Genomic DNA, 17,773 nt, shown 5'->3' with positions numbered 1-17,773 from the left:
ATAAATCTTGCAGCGACTGGATTTCTTACTGCATATTTGCTAGTGATCTGCTCTGAATGTGTCAGTATGTAGGACATAATGTGTTTTGCTGGCTAAATTTGTATTTATGGTTTTGGAGGGTAATAATCTATTTGATATGTACCTGAAGAAGTCTCTACAAGTCCTCTTTTCTGGAAAAAGGCAGGGAAAAACAGTATCTTAAAATACTAAGCAGCAAATTAATTCTGATCAAAAAACCATACTGACATTAGTGGAACTAAGCTGTGGCTGACTACTTGTATCAGTAGTTCAAGATTTGAGGAATTAAAGATGAAATGTGGAACTCTGTAGGGATTAGCTGCTCTTAGTTTACACACTTCTATTTAACATAACAGTGGTCTTATTAAATATCTTACTACATAAAATAAGAAAACTTGCTGACCAATTTGCATTATGATGCTGTTGATGGAAATACCAAGAGTTCTACTAGGAAAAAAACCCCATAAAACCACTGTAAACAGACTGGACAATAATATACACTTTTTTTTTTTTTTTATTTAAAATTTCAGAAAAAGGTAAAAGAAAAACTTTCTGTGTGTCTCTGGATGAGGGTGAAGGAGGAAAGAACAGGTACCACCCCAAGACAGCAATGTGACAGACCATCTAATACCTAGAAAGGAGTAAAGAAGGTTTTGCTCAACTATGGAGGCATCCGAGTAAGAGAACTGGGCAAGAAGCTTCAGGAGCGTTAATTAACCATGTATCTATCTGTACAAGCTCCTGGAGTGATAACTGATCTTTCTAGAATACAGAGGAGTGTGCCAGAGGAATGGCTATTTCAGACTTGTTTGATACTTATAGGGAGAATTAACTGAATATATGGATGGAAACATAGAAGTTAATTAAAACCAGCAAAGGTTACTAAACAAGGAGAAAACAGCAAACTAAATATGATGATTTCAAAAAAAGCAGTTTCAGTAATCTCAGGTATCTTGAAAAATAGGTCTCTTGGTAAGCTGATTTATGGGATAAGGAACTGCAGGGAACTCAACAGTTAAGAAAACACACAACAGGTTATTCCAATAGACAAAACAAACAAAATGGAGACTTTGAAGTGAATATGCCTACGCCTATACAGGCATACAGAAACATTGAAGAACTACATAAAGGAGGGAACTTTGACAAATAACTGCAGATGAGAAAAGAGAAAATGCTATTTAATACCATAAATTTGCTGCAACACTGAAAATCTGAAAAAGTAGTTGCCAGTGGTTTACTGCCAAAAAAAGGAGGATGGTATGTTTAAACAGTATCTAGTAGCTGTTGTATAGATCCAGTTTTGTTCAATAGTTTTAATTAGTGACAGACAGAGAATAACAAAATACCCTTTTTAAAATACGCACTAAGCTAGAAGGGAACTAAAATATTCTGGAAAACAGGATCATAATTCAAAATCACTTTGATAAACTGGAGATACTATCCTTAAGAAATTCAGTAAATACAAATGTAAAATACTTTGCTCGAAGGAAAAAAATAAATTCAAATCAATCCCACAAATGCAGATGGACTGGTAAGCAGAAAGGCTGATGAAAAAAGTACTTAATCATTATACTGGACTATAAATTAAACATAAAGCAGGTTATAAAGTTGCTAAACTCCAGATTTTTTCAAAGATTGCTCTCACAGTCCAGTTATGGCATGAGGGGACTGAACATTGAATAAGAACAGCTTTTCTCCAAAACACTAATTTGTAATTATGCAGCAGTAACAGAAAAGTATAGATTCCAGTAAAACATCTCCCTTTTCCTTAATTAGCTTTGTGTCATTTTTTAATCCCTTCTGATATTAGCTTATTAAATTCCTATTCTTTCACATTAAACACTCAGTTCATTAAAACATACAGGGGTGGGCGGGGTTCACGGCATTTTTCTGCAAAATAGCCTGTCTTGAAAATTGCGTTTAGTTAACAGACAAGCACATTAGTCCTCTTAATGATGTAAACATAAAGAGAGTCTTAATTTTGCATTGCGGCCAATACTTTAAGTAGTACATTCCCTAGTAAATCTATTTTCAAATCGTATGGTTTTACTTACACAAAATGCCAAACAAGCTTTTGTGCCCCACAACATGAGCTGCTAAAAACTTATTGCAACTTTTTTCGTTATGTTAACAAGTCTGCTGTTGCTGAAGATGACAAATAAGGAAGGAGTACTGTGGATGGTGCTGAATCAAAACCATCCTTTTAATTAAAAAATTAAGACTTCTTGTAAGCTACATGGAAATTAAAATAGCACACTGACCCTGATGGATTCTGCAGTAATTAACTTAAAGCGCTACTGGAAGCTATTCCTAATTTAGCGACGAATCCCGCACAGTAACTTTTTATTAAGACAATAAAAATGATGCACAGTAGTGACTTCGTACCCTACCCCTACTTCGCCATAAAAAGAAATATAAAAAATTCTATTTTCAGCCGACTGGCAGATCGGCGTGGCGATTCCTCGAAGCCCGCCGGCGGCCCCGCTTGCTGCCCGCCCCGCCACAGCGCGCGCGAGCCCGGCGCGGCCCGTCACACGGGGGGCGGGGCGGGGCGGGGCGGGGTTCCCGCCAAGGCCCGCGCGCGGGGCAGGGGCGCCCCCTGCTGCCGCGGCCACCACGGCGGCCACCACGGCGGCCACCGGCTGCTGCCCGAGGGCAAGCCGGGCGGGCTGGGGGCGGGGGGACACACACAGAGCAACAGGAAAGCGCTCGCTCCAAGCAGAAACCGGTGAGCACGTTGGAAACGGTTTGTTACCGTTAGGCCTCGGCGCCCGGCCGCCGCTGTGTCGCACTGTCCCCTGGTAGCCGTGTGAGGGGCATCGCAAAAGTTCTGCCAGGTCGGGCCGTTCACGCAGGTCGCTCAGCCACCAGGCGCCTGCACCGCCGGGGCTTCGGCAGCGACTGCAGCTCACGGATCGGCAGGGGCCCTTCTCTGCTCCTCCATTTCAAACCAAAGCCAAACTAACCTAGGTTGTATGTTCCTAACCCCCTTTCAGAACAAGTGCAATTATTTTAAAAAAACTATACTGCCTTCCCTTTCCTCCCACTGGAACTCAGAATTTAGTTTAAAAGTAACTGTGACTGCCTCTAAAATGATGACAACTAACATTTCTGCTTGAATGCGAAACAGCATTCAAAGAGGTGACCAGGCTCAGCAGACAGTGATGTCCCGAGGCTGGCGCGTGTACTCAGCAGGGCATCCCAGCCTGGCACCAACACGTGCCACACCAGCCCCTGGCAGCAGCCCTGCCTTCTCCGTGTGAACAGAAACACCGTTTTCATTTACCCTTATTTAAAAAGTTTCAATTAGCATTATTTATTTTGAAGTTAAAAACCACACTAACAGCTGAGAAAGAAGAAATCTGCTTTTCCTTTCATTGTCTTTGACTAAAAAACAGATGCATGGGATGAGGTACACCAACTTTAAAATGCCAGTTATCTGCAATCAAAAAAGAGACAAGGTAGTTACATCCAAGATTTTCTTACTGCCTTTGCTGAAAACTGTCCAAAAGGCAAACCATGCCGTTTAAAACTAGACACCATAGAAAAGCCACTATTACTTGGGTTTAGAGCAAAATTTAATAGGTTTTATTTTTGCATCAGATCTAAGAACCTTGTTTCATTTTCAACTAACCCACCATTCACACTTAAGAGGTGACGTAAGTCACATGCAAAAGAAATACACCCTTGTAAAGGCAATATTCGTTAGTTTCTGAGAAAATTTCAAATTATATACAACTATTTAAATAATTAATTTGAAAATATTTTCAGAACCTTGTTGGAAAACTTAAATTGTATAAAAGCTACACATGCAACACACACAAATGCACATAATGTACACATATATACATGTGCACACAGAGTTGCAAATGCGCGTATTTAACCAAGAACTGAGAATTAGTTGCTTGTTACAGGAAAAAAGTAGATACATCAAGATTAAAACTGTAAAAAAATCAAGATTATAATAATTTACTTAACCAACACTTTCTGCCTGCTGACTCAAAGCCATCTACCTACTCTAGGTACCTGGAAACGCAAGCATTGTACAACAGCACAGCATACAGAGGTATGGGGAGGAAGAACGCCTGTGTGATTTCAGCACTCAAGAGTCGTGAAATTGAAGTTCCTCTTAGCTCAGGATTTAGATCATGGGTGTTCTCTGAAAGACGGGATGCAGCAGAAAACCCCCCTCAATTACTCCCAATTTCATGATAAACAAATGAAAGATACTAACATTATTTTTCAGAAAATCTCTAAGCCAACAAAAGCCTTTGTATTATCTTTCAGTCTTCATCTTTAATACAACCAGCCTATAATACAGCACTGAAACATGCCTGGAAATGGGATTTGTGTTTTCTTCCTTCTCCTTTGAGCCAACCACTATTTTAGTTACAATTTATTCAACTGACTTACTAAACTGAAAACTTCAGAAAAGCCTGAGAAATTAAGTAAAAAAAATGCTCAGTGATTGAAGATTATTAGGGTTGATGGGAAGTAATGGAAATTTACTTAGGGGAAAAAAGTTCAAAGAACGCTGTTTAAAGACTGAAAAGGTATGGAAAGACCTAAATCAATTTATGTTACAAGACTGCAAAAAACCTTTTCCATGAAAAACCCATTAAATTGCAAAAAATAGTATTGTTTTATTATAGAACAGATTTTTTTAATACACTGATATTAGAAGAATATGTACATATACACAGAATATGTATGCATTGGTCTCAGATAAAGTTTGAATTTTTATATATTTAAAGTTTACACCAAGTTATTAACACTTAGCACATTAAGATATTAACACAAACTACTTGGCAAAGAAGAGTGTTTATGAAAAGAATACATTAAAGAAGCAATAGCTGTAAATGACACTGCTGGAACAGACATTTGGTGTCTCTCTCACTTTTCTGATCTTCCAAAGCAGAATTATTTGAAGTCTACAAAAGCAGACCAACTAAAGAGGGATACAGTCCAGTACTATACTCCCCTTTGTGTATGCCCTCCACACCATCATCCAAGAAAAGGCACTAACAACTTTCAATCAGGTCCTCTTCAATTCAATTCTTGAAGAATCTGCTCGTTCTAGTTCAGTTTGCCCAGCCACCAACCTTCCAACCGTAAGAGGCAAAACAAAGCATTGCCTAAAACACCAGAATTATCACCATACTACCAATTACATTTCATCAACCTAAAGAACCAGTGCAAAAGTCCAAGTCTGTTTAATCTTTCCAAACACATTAAGTATGCAAATAAGATGATCCTGGTTTTCCTGTAAGTTTAAAATTCTGTCATAAATGATTCCTACATTTTAATACACTTCATCCAGAAACTGAATTGGCTATAATTAACTTCCCAAAATGGGGATGATAATAAAAGGTCCTTTGAAAACACACTCTGATCAGCATATTCTAGTCAGGAGGAAAACTCGGATATAAATCAAGATAGCCTGATTTGGTTTTGAAAAAAGGGCTGCAGTTAAAGCTGTTATCCACTAAGTGGCATTATCAACTCAAACACCTACATTTGACAAAAAATAATCATAGTACAGTGTATTTCACATCCTACAAATTGATGAGATAAAATTAATCATCCAAATAAAATGTATTTGTTTGTCATAAATTTAAACATCATTCCAAACATTCAAAACCAGCATTACCAATTTACTTTTCATATCAAGACATGCGTAAATACTTAGCACGATGGTCAGGTTGGCAATATAACTGTCTTAATAGACCTATTAAATGAAGCAGCCAAAATATTGGAGTAATAGGAGCTCAAATTTAACATATAAAGCTATAACAAGGTATTTTAGAAGTAGCTGGGGTTTCAGAAGTGTTGTACATCAACAATTCTAGTATTTCCTGTTGAAAAGTGTAAAAGTACAAAAGTCACACCAGACATTTACTTTACTTTAGCTACAATGCTTTAAAAAAAGTAAATCTAATAATTAGATAAACTGATGATATCTGATGCTAGAGAGTATTAAAAAAAATATAGTAATTGGAAAGTAAAAGAAGTATTAGGTTTCACTAATTATTTAAAGATTAATTTTCAAAAATATACTTAATGATTAATGACTGTAAACAGTTTTAAAAGAAACCTTTACTGGAAAAAAGCATTCAGGAACAGTATAAACATCACCAAAAAATACTAGAACAGAACTCTCATTTTAAAAGTTTTTCTCCCCCTATTCCTATTGTTTGTCTCTCGTCTTTCATCACTGTCAATTTGTTCATACATAAACAGCTACTGACAAGAAAAGGGGGGAAAAATATCAGTATTACTACATACAAAAGAATATAGGAAAATGAAATGAGCAACTATTTCTGTCTCTGCCTCCTCAAAGCATGTATTTTAAGCTTGTGAAACATTCTATATATGCATTCAAAATTCTGAACATACTTTAATGCTACAAGGATCAAGACATGCCTTTTTTCTTTTTTAAAGTGATCTTTTTTCCCTCACTGGCCACGGAGGAATTGCATTAGGACATAGTCCTTTTTCCCTACATCCGCCTACGACAAACATTTGCTGCAAGTCAGCGACTCCAAAACCAAATTGTTTACAATTAACTCAAAAAGCCATTAAAAAAATTGTTTCTTTGTTCCAGTTGGAAAGAGAGACAGCCAGATGTGTGGCTTGTTGATCTTGCTCTTTTCTGACCTCTGAGTGTAGGAATAACTGCAGCTGAGGAAGGAAGTCAGCAAGTTGTGTTAATGAAGGTGAACACTAAAAAAAAAAAGTTTGCAATTTTTCTTCATGGAAGAAAAATCTCTTTGGAAGAGTTTTTTTTTATTAAAAAAAGAAGGTAATACATAGCCTTACTTTTTGCTATTGGTGAAAAATTAGAGCCTTTGTTTCAGAAGTGAGTAGTCTGCGTCTTTTGCTACTTTTGAAAAATTCTACCCTTAATTTCAAGAACTTCATGAAGTTTCATGGCAAACACCTCTTCATTAACACCTGCTGGGAACACATCCTCCTCTGAGGATGCAAAATTCAGGAAAAGCATTTTAATTTTAGGCTCTGACTGAGTCACAGTCTACCATTACAGACCAAAATCAGGCCTAAAGCTGAATTCCAGATTAGGAGTGTGCCCACTTCTTTGTAAAACACATCTGGCCAACAACGCAAGGCAGCGAACAACAGCTGCCACAGTACTTCACATTTCTCCTTGAAACACATTTATGCACTGTATCTGTAAAACACCTGGCAATGAATTAACTAGTAATCTGTGTTGAAAACCTGATTACATACTGGTACTCGCAACAATACAATACAGAACACACCCATACAAGATATTCCACGAGCATAAAAAAGAATCTCTCAAAGACTGCACAGTAACAGACGTGAAATATTATCATCTGAACTTCGAATTATTTTCTAAAAAATGTTTCAAATGCATTCTGAAGTTCCATGACCACACTGCTCTTCATTTTATCAAAGAGGCTGAGAAATTAATAAAAGTTATCATGGCCTTAGGTGGTCCCTAAGGACACATTTGTGTGTGAAGTACAAATTCACTCTAGAGATTCAGCTTTAGATGTTAATTCTGGCACCTAACCATCAATCCAGACTCCTTACAGTTAGTGAAGCTTCCCAAATGTACTTCAGGCATCCAGCCTAGCTGTCTGAATTAGGTTACATATTTGCTGATGCTCTCCCTGCATTGCTAACTTCATCTTAGTAGCTCACACTAGTTTTGGTAGAAAATGATGCCTAATTCTTGTCAGCCAGTCACTATTTTGAAAATATACTTATTATCCGAAGACCTGAGTATCAACATCATCATAGCTCATCTTTCAGCTTACGCTTGCCGTCATATTATATAAGAAACCTTCCTATGTATTGTTAGAAAACAGGAAACTGACAATGAAAACTCTTCCCACCCCACGATCTCCTGCCCCCTAATGTTTTTTAAATTACCTTAACGCATGCATATGTACACAGAAATCCATTTCTCCAAACAGTAATAGAAATACTTAATCTGGTAAGAAAATTCAAATTCTGGAGAATTGAAACAGTATTTCATGTCAATGCTTTTTGAAACAGTTGTAAGGGATACTGGACATTTTAAAAACAGCCTATGAGATTCAATCCTCTTTGCACCAAGAAATGAAAAACCTTATCACGTAAGACTTCCAGCACAGCTCATGCAGCTCACAGCTATGAGCACAAAAAAACTTCTGCTGCATTAGTATTTAGAAATTATTATTGGCTTGTTACTGTCATATTAAGATTTGATTTTCAGAACCTTTTCTTTTGGAAAAAAATTGTTTAAGATGCTTCTACAGTTCTTATTTTGTTATAGTCTTCTGAAAGAGTCAATCTTTAAGGTCATTGAAGGCATATTTAACGGCATCATTTTCAAACAATAGTATGTCAGTATCTGCAAAAGGTCTCTAACAGCAAACAGAACTTCAAAAAATCTATCAGGTAAAATAAATTACTGAAAAATCTTTCCTACCAGTTGTAGTTCCTACCAGTTTATTATTTCTTACCAATGGAATTACTAAAAGCAGTGAACTACACTGTAGAGATATTAACTTTCTATGGGCTACATTTAAAGTAATCTATCATATAGCAAATCTCTTATTTCCTCACTTCACCCTCCCTGTTTCTCATCATTTCCTGTTTCTTCTGTTAGTGTTCATCTCCATTCCTACCATTTTTCCTTTTATTCTTCCTTTTTACTCTACTTCTCCTGTCTCTTAAGATCTCCCTTCAGCTCCCCTCACTCCCTGCCCTCGCCTCCCCCCCCCCCACCCCCTCCCCGGGTGGATAAGCCCATGCAGAGCATTATTTTTCAGATCCCCTCCTCTCCAGCTCAGAAAGATTGCCCTTCATTTAAAAATTAGAATGCACCTTAAATTTTAGTTGAAATGCTATCTTTATAGAATTTAATAGGTATGTCATATACATAATTCCTATTTTAAATTCTATATGACTGTAACAAAACAGAAGTCTGGAAGGCCTTTTACAAGAAAAAATAAATTGTAATAACAAAATAGACAAAGTGGCTTTACTGGTTAAGTATACAGTCCTTGTAGAAAAGAGTAATGTCCTACACTGCAGAGATTGTCAAAGCTATGATTATAGTCTTTAACCTTGCTAAGTCTCTCCTTCCTCACCTCACATCCACCTCCTCCCTTGGACCTCAGTTTGTTCACTCACCCGGTGAAATGGAACAGGAACATCACTGTCTTTCAACTATGCCAGTTCCACATCCACAAGAATCCTTTGTGGCCTTAACCTGATCTCTGCACCTTCGAAACTCCTCTGCAGGCAGCTGTATTTTTTTTGGAACAAACATCCACATGATTAACACATTTACTTTGATAGACTGCCACTGAGATCCCTGGGTTCACCTGGCTACTGCAAACCTGCTTTGATAGAAAGCCAGTCAGGCTGCTGCCATGTTGGGCATGTTTTTACCTGCAACAAACTCAAGTTTTTGTGGTTGTTGGATGCCTCTGACGGCAGCTGAATTAATGACAGCATTCACTGTTACTAAAGCAGCGTTAGCTTAAAGAGTCCTCTCCATACTCGATGGTTTCCATCTCTCCAAGAAACCAGTGGGTGAAAGCCACCATCTCACATGGCCTTACTTCCCACAATAAATTAAAATATTATTCCTTTTTGGATTTTAAGTGTTACATGCTGCAACCGCCCAGCTCCAACATCATGGCCACTTCACATTTCCTAAGTCCAGGAAGGGCTGGCAAATAACAGCATGTTTGGGTCAGAACTGCTAGAACAAGTGTCAGTGACTTGTAGCCCTGGAGCCCCAGCACTGTGCTGGCCACAGCTTGGCCACATGTGAAGTATGACACCAAGATCTCCCTTCTGTCCCCTGTAACAGGGCTATGAAGATGATGAGGTGACTGGAGCTTCTCCCTCATGAGGAAAGGCTGAGAGAGCTGGGCCTGTTTAGCCTGGAGAAGACTAAGAGCGGATTTTCTCCATGTCTACAAATACCTTAAGGGCAAGTTCCAAGGGGACAGGCCCAGGCTGTTTTCAGTGGTGCCCAGTGACAGGACAAGGGGCAATGGGCACAAACTGCAACACAAGAAGTTCCATCTGAATATGAGGAAGAACTTCTTTACCTTGAGGGTGACAGAGCGCCAGCACAGGCTGCCCAGAGAGGCTGTGGAGTCTCCTGCTCTGGAGACACTGAAAACCCGCCTGGATGTGACTGTGCAACCTGCTGTAGCTGAGCCTGCTTTAGCAGGGGGTTAGACTAGATGATCTCCCGAGGTCCCTTCCAACCTTGACCATTCTGTGATAATTTATGCAATAAACATGAGTAATGAAACTGGCACAGCCTCTAGTATTTCACTAAGAAGGTAACCTTCAGTGACAAATTCTTCTGTAATTACACCTACAGATCAAAACCTTCTAGCTCTTCTTTATCACCTTCTGCTTCCTCCTCAGATATGGAAGTCCACAGCTGTTTACTTAGTTTCTTAGTCTTAGTCTTCCTCATGTACCAAATCTTTTCTTAGAACGCAGAGAAGTGAGATGTTTAAAGCCAAAATCCAATTTGTTGCTGCAAGTACTGGCACCAATTTCCTTGCATCGACACTAGTACCTGTTTGAGTCCACAGTGAGCTGACACAGAGGTCTGAACTGACAGAAAACTAATCCTCCAGAAAGACTTTGCAATCCTGTAGAATTCCAGCTGCAAACACCCTAAACCAGCACATTCAGGATGAGTACAAGTATTAATGCAAGAGAAGGGGCAGACGCAACTGAACTACCACTTTTGACTGGCAACAAATTAATCAAACAACTACGCATCCAATCATAAAAATAAATCCCATACGTAGATGGACCATGCAGAGCTGCAGGTGTGGTTTCCCTCCAGGAATATAAAAATTCAGCAGAACTGAACTGTTATTATTTAAAACCTCAAAATAACATTGGATTCACTCAATGTAAGACATATACACTCTGTACAAAGTAAAGTCCAGCATATTGCACTTCTTAGCTTTCCCACAATTAATGTATAAAAGAAAGGGGGTACTTAACACAAACACTTGGTTAGGTCTTACCTAGAAATACAGTGGTTCCAATTCACATTCAAAAATCCAAAGAGGTGTTGCTAAACATTCAACGTCCGTCTGTCACGAAAAACATTCAAGATTACATTTGGGATCACTATGCTTTTCCTTCTCTGAAGTTTCAGGTGAAATTTTCTAGCTTAAAAAGGAAATGTCCATGGAAAATGGAAATCATTCTTTTCAAAGTGAAATTTGTAATGTCCAAAAATTTCTGAAGTAATACCATTCACAAATGCTGCTGGGTTGAAATGATCAGGTACTTTAACTAAATTTTATCCCATATAATTCTGCAGAACACATTCAATTTAATATGGATTTTAAAATAAGCTGTTGCCAAGACTGGTACAGACAAAGGAAAATTATGTTCACTGGTACCGGTATGCATTATTTTAAGAATTAAAAGAAATAATAATGAAATAATGAAAAGGAAAATATATTTCTGAAATATTTAGTTATTTATTATAAAGGCTATATTTATTTAAAACAGTATTTACATTGAAAGAAGTCTGATTGAAGTGCTTCTAAGTTTAGAAATGGATTTTCCAGTCTTTTGAAATTACTGAAATAAAGAATGTAATTTAAATGCCTAACAGCAATAATTTCATTCTGCAAGTGGGGGGTGGGGTACTGAAAGAAAAACAAGGGAACCAGGTCCTTCACAAGTATCTAAAGGGACAGCTATTCTTATGCTACTTTTCAACTCTCTATAAATAAAATAATTTAGAAAGATACAAGTTTGCTCCCAGAACAAAGGTGAAGTCCACTAAAAAAAAGAACTCTGCTACAGAAAAGCTTGGAAGTGAACTTCCATTTCAAGCATAACCTCAACAATACTAATATAACTCCACAAACACTCTTCCCAAATATTCTGGTTCACTGTCCTCACGACTATGAGAAATAAAGGTCAAGTCACCAGGTCCATAAATCAGCTGAATTAAGTTTTGGCTTTGAAAAACACATGGTTGTGTTTCTGCAGTTTTATTTATAAAGATATGACTAAAAACTGGTTCTAAGCTAATGATGGATTTTCAATAATTTAATTCAAAAATAGTAAGACTGCTTGATCGCTGCTTAAAGAGGAATTATCTTTTGAAACTCAGGAGCGGTGCACTGCAGATTTTTTTTCTTCCCTTCTAAAAATATATTCCTTACTGCAAATTATAACAATTCATTATAAAAGCAGATTAAATTAAATCAGAATGTAACACTAATTTCCCAAGTAGAGCACCCACATAGGGAACTAATTAGGAATAGCTCCTCTGTGTAAACAAACCTTTGTACCAATTAGTAGCTGGTCAAGACAGGGAACTCCCTTTCTCTAGGGAGGGAAAAAAAAATATCTATTTTCAGCATTTCTTTATTTTGCTGCTGGCTGCAAATTCTCTCCAGTTCTGTAGCAATGCAGGGTGTTTAAACATTAAATTTCATAGCATTTGATGGGAACCTGATCAAGATTTAGTGGTGGGGGCGCAAGGAAAGCAGTAGAAGGCCTAAAACCCCCACAGACCTAGGACTTCAAAAGGGATGAGAACAAATCCCATTTTCTGCCTAAGCCAATTCTGTCCCCAGGGTCTACACAGACCAGAACAGTAACAGTGAAATGATTCAAAACAAACAGTGGAGTAAATTAAAAAAGTACATGGGAAGAAGAATTTTCAGTTGTTGTTCTATAATAAGAAAAGCAAACAAATAAAAACCTCAAGGCACAAATATTATGCTCAGATAGCATTTTGAAAGTGTCGGTTAGGTGCAACAGTAAAACTACGTAACAGGATGCCATTCAAGGGAGGCTGAGTCTTCATTTATCATTTATGGTAATTGCAACTGCTAGACAGCTGGTCTGTGCAAGACAGAAAGTACTGGAGTTGACTCTTACCTTGTTTAAGATGATCCAGAGCCTTCCCAGTACTTAGACAGAGGATGCAGTCTGTGGAAATTTAAAATTTGTTTAAAAGCACTGTTAGTAATGAAAGTCTTTTAATTACTAAGTAAAAATCAGAAAAGTTACTTAAACGCCTTCAAAGCATCGCAATACCCCTTTTTTAAAAAAAAAGCAATGAGTACTGCTGAAAGGTATCTGCTGCTGTGCATTACACCCAGAGTAAAAGGCCAATTATTCGCACAGCACAGCACATCAGGATAGTGAACCACCGTTACCGTTTAGGATGGTTAACTCTGGAGACCAATGCAGAAAGAAATGCATAAGAAAGAAGCCAAGAAGGAGGCATCCAAGAACAGGCAAAGCAGGAACACCTCAGGACAGGAGAAGGACTGGAAGCACCTCACAGAACCCAGAAAACCACTTTTTCCTATGGAGCGGTGATACAGTTAAGACAGTTTCTGAACCTCCAGCCCTATTGGGTTGCAAAAACCAGCTCTAGATACCACTGTTTTCTACAGCATTTACTGGTTGAAGATAAATGAAAATATGACCTCTTCCCTCTTGACCCAACGACAACAAAAATGGCAAGTCTGAAAGACGCAGGAACACCAACACTAATTAAATGAGCATCTGTGAGAAAGTTTCAAAGAGGGTATCCCACTTATCAACCACATTAACTCCCAAGCCACTAAGCGTTTAGGTATTTTCCAAGCTTCATGTAATTAAGGTTGACTGGAAAGAGTGGTTAAGTAACAACACAGCAAGATTCATGTTAAACAGAAACCAAAGCAGATTTACTACCAGAAATGGCAGAAAGTGAAGTCAGTAGAACAGAATGGATGAAAATTATGAGGAAGCATTACAGATGGGAAGAAGAGACTGGAAAGAACAGAAATGGAAACACTGCAGGTAAAGAAAGAGAACTGTGAAATTTAGAGGATTGTGATAAATAAAAAAGATGGAATTTAGATTTGAAAGGACAAGTCTAGCACAGACTATGCTGAAATAACATCAGCTGGCCTTGGAGGAATGTCACAACATGAAAAAAGACCTTATGTCAGTTTGAGAAAGGGCAGGAAAGTATTTGTTAGCTGAATACCTTAAGTACATTAGTCAATCAATTAAATAACTCATACCAAGGCAGATACCTGCAGAACTGTGTTTATTTGAGCCATGACCCAATTAATTTCTTTCATCCACTTCAGAAGGAGTTCATCAATGTTAAAAGATCAAGTTTTAGTCACTGAAGCCACAGGCAACACAGTTTAATTGAACTCACAATCCATTATCACAAGAAAGAAAACAGAAGTAAAAGAGCTTAGTAACGGAAAAAAGGTACTAAATTTCCACTTCTTTCTGGAAGTATTAAAAGGAAACATAACTACAAAAATCATAATCTGAGAGTGAACAACTACTTCATTTCCTTCCAATGCAATGGGATATATCTCAGCAAATTCTATGGAAGTATTTAAACAGAAATGTTTTTCAGGAAAAATTAATCAATTCTAGAACAAAACTTAAAGGTTAAATTATGGCAAAAAACTTCCAGAAACCTTTAAATTAATTGCAAGTGGGAAAGAAAAAAATTCAGGCTACAACTCTATGGAATAAAAAGAAGAGACTGCTATAGAAAATGAAACAGGACAGAAGTTGTGAAATAGATGCAAGAACAGAAGATAAAACATATTTGATAGAAAATTTAGAATGTGTGTGTTGCAAAACAAAAGAATTGGACTGTTTAAAAAACCTGTATGTTCATCAGAGCACATAACTCTAGTGAGTCAATTAAAAATCTTGAGATCTAACACAGACCAAAAGAAAGGTAAATGAGAAGTTTCTTGAAGGATATTCATAGTTTCACTATTTTTAAGTTAGACCAGTTTGTTCTGTTACATAACTTGGCTTATTTGGAGAAAATTAAGAGTGCTGGCAACAATAAGCTCTCATGTAACAGGTGCAAAATATATTTAAAAAAAAGCTTACAGACTGTGGCTTGGAAACAGACTATAGCACAGTTACTTTGGAAGCTGAAACACACTCTATATAGAAAAACTAAATTTTGGAAACAAAATCCCAGCAACTATCAAGGAGTATCTCCTGTTCAGCTGAATCATGAAATCACAAAAAACTCTGCAACTTACACAGAATAACTATCCTAAGCACAACTGAAGTAGTATAGCTAGAACTGAAGCAGATTTTTAATAAAATACATATTACATTCTGGAATTCTGCTTTTAACCTTTTTAAAATTTTATCCCAAATATCCAAATTTCTTCCAATCTAAACCAAAATCCAACTAAAACAATCTCAAATGGAATGTAAAACCAATGTCAGTCCAATTAATAGAGTTAATACGATGAACAGGTATGAAATGGACATTAAAAAAAAAACAAACAAAAAAAAACCTACTATGAAAAAATGCCAGGAAGTACTTCTTGTTCCACAAACAATAACTGTGTGGAACAGGCTTCAAGGCAAGTTCACTGAAGTAAGGCATTTGGACTGAGAGAGATGCCATCAAGTGAGAAAGCAAACGCCATGGGAGAGAGAGGATAAACTTATCTGATGAAAAGAGCTTCAGATTTCCAGTTTTGGGTCTTTAAAAAGGAATATCCCTTTAGAAGTGGAGATAAACAGTCCAAGACTGGTATCAGAGTCTTCCACAGAAAAGCCAGGGGGAAGGAAGAGGGACAACACTTCAACATGTTTATAAATAACTAGATATCGAGATACTCCTTACAGCACTCTGACATAAACACTGCGAAGAAATATGTTTATAAGCAACTGCTCTTCTCCTCAGGAGAATTCATTGGGGTAGAAAGGAAAGTGGTCATTTCTTAAACATCAGCGTGGTAAAAATGGACAGAAATAAGCAGACACTGGAAACTTTAGCAAAAATCTCAATGCTGCTTTAAGGGAAGGATGGCAACAAGGAGGCAAACCATCATATTAATGCAGAAGAGAAAATTCTCTTTTACTGTTTCAGTAATGTCCAGTAAGTCAATTTATCCCTGGTTAAAATGTATTTATACAATGAAACACAGAAGTCAGTTTGGTACCCTCAGTGTAGTAGCCTGGGGGACCTGCTGGGAGTAAAGCTTATTATCCACCCAGGGATTTGAAAAGTCATAGTCCACAACCCATTTGACTTAAAGCAAAACACAGCTGCTACTTTGAAAGTTTCCTGCTGTGTAAGAAATAATTAAGGCTGTATGATCCGTATTCAACAAAGCATAAATAGCAAAGATTGTAAATTAATTCTACTTGCAAATAAAGAGTTAAGTAAAGTTGCATTACAGAATGGACTACATAATGTAGTTCAAAGGCAAAGCAGAAGAGTTAAGTAACATGAAGTGTGCATGAGAGGCCAGACTCTGAATCCTAACTACAACAACGTTATTTCCTGTTTTAGAAGTCCTTTACTCAAAAGTAAAAAGTACCTGTTCCAAAATTAAGTGATAAATCTATGTTTTGCTTTAAGATACTAATACTAATTAAAAAAAAAAAAGGGGAGCAGCAGCAGAACACACTTGTCAATGTATGTACTGAAAAAGTACAGGCTCATTATTTAATATTTATATTAAATGTAAATATTCTATTTAAATATTATGCAGAAAGATGTGAGACATGTTGATAGTAATACAGGTAATAAATAAAAATAACCAGGCAGCTCATCCTTAGAACCTCCTGACCTGAACTTTGATTCTCTCCCCATGCAACCCTCAAACCACAAATCACATCAGGAATTCCCAGCCCAGGAATGGTATTTGGCCCGTCACTGTCCATGTGGGGATCGGGAGCTCAGTTTCTGATTGCTGGACTATTTCCAGGTGGAGGGATATGTGGCCAGCTCACCAGGAAGCCTATGCTATTCCTCAACTACTATATAGAAGAGATGGTGAAACAGACTGAAGCACTCAACAGACTAGAGTCAACTCAAGTCTGTTGGACCAGACCCTGTTAAGTCATTAGGATGCTAATAGCTTTAACACTGCTTGAAAAAAACCCCCACAACAAAACAATAAAAATAAACAAAAAAACCCCAACAAAACCCCCCACTCACACACAAAACCCCACGAACCCACACCCTACAGTTTTTGATAAATTTAAAGTTAGATTTGCACTTCCTTGACAGGAGGCAATCAGACAATTAGAACAGGGCCAAAACATCTGCTTGAGACAGGAATTACCCAGGGAAAACGTAAAGATCATGCCAAGTCAGGTCTGTGCTAGCAGGTTGCTATTGCTCCTTCAGTTGACAGAAGGCAAAGCTCAGGACAGGGGTAAGTTTTACACTACTGCCAGAATATACATGCTCTGGTTGAGGACACTGTAGATGGTATCTGCTTACATTTAATTCATTAACTTTGATTTAAAATGTCAGGCCATAATTCTTCATACTTGTTTTGGTGGGGGTTTGTTTGTTTGTTTGTTTTTTCTTTAAACCTGCACTTTCAAATTGGCAAATTACACCTATGTATTCCCTAGGGCTTTTCTTATAAAAACAACATGAAACTCGGATTTTTTATGATTTTAAGTTGCTCTGGATTATTTCTCCAGCTTTCCAGACCCAGCTTCTCACTTTCAGGTTTGATTGATAGATTTTTTTCTCTTAACCTCTAAGCACACAAAGACAATCCTGCCATTGCCTTCCCGAAGAAGCTGCTGAATCCCAGCTTCCTGGAAAGCAGATCTGTGGCCACATGTGTGTCAGAAAATAAAACAGACCAGAGCACATAGCCATGCTCTGGGCTTGGAACCAGTAAGCACGGTACAGCTCATGGCTGTACAAATAAAATCCTGTCACTCCAAAACAGCC

At 37.6% G+C, this 17,773-nt stretch overlaps 1 protein-coding gene across 7 annotated transcripts in view; it reads right to left on the bottom strand.

The window, feature by feature from the left end:
* Positions 1-17,773, bottom strand: part of CYRIA (CYFIP related Rac1 interactor A) — a 57,718-nt gene that overhangs the window by 27,325 nt on the left and 12,620 nt on the right. For 6 of the 7 annotated variants that reach the window (XM_037391976.1, XM_037391981.1, XM_037391986.1 and 3 more), the window contains exons 2-3: positions 12,949-12,999; positions 11,064-11,132 (exon numbers count right to left, since the gene is read on the bottom strand). The exons of the other annotated variant lie outside the window; for it this stretch is intronic. The gene's annotated coding sequence lies outside the window, so the exon portion shown is untranslated. The remainder of the gene's footprint in view (positions 1-11,063; positions 11,133-12,948; positions 13,000-17,773) is intronic. 7 annotated transcript variants of the gene reach the window in all.

This window comes from Falco rusticolus, chromosome 6 (genome assembly GCF_015220075.1).
Source record: "Falco rusticolus isolate bFalRus1 chromosome 6, bFalRus1.pri, whole genome shotgun sequence".
In the NCBI taxonomy this organism is placed as follows: Eukaryota; Metazoa; Chordata; class Aves; order Falconiformes; family Falconidae; genus Falco; species Falco rusticolus.
This window is presented reverse-complemented; position numbering and strand designations above follow the sequence as displayed.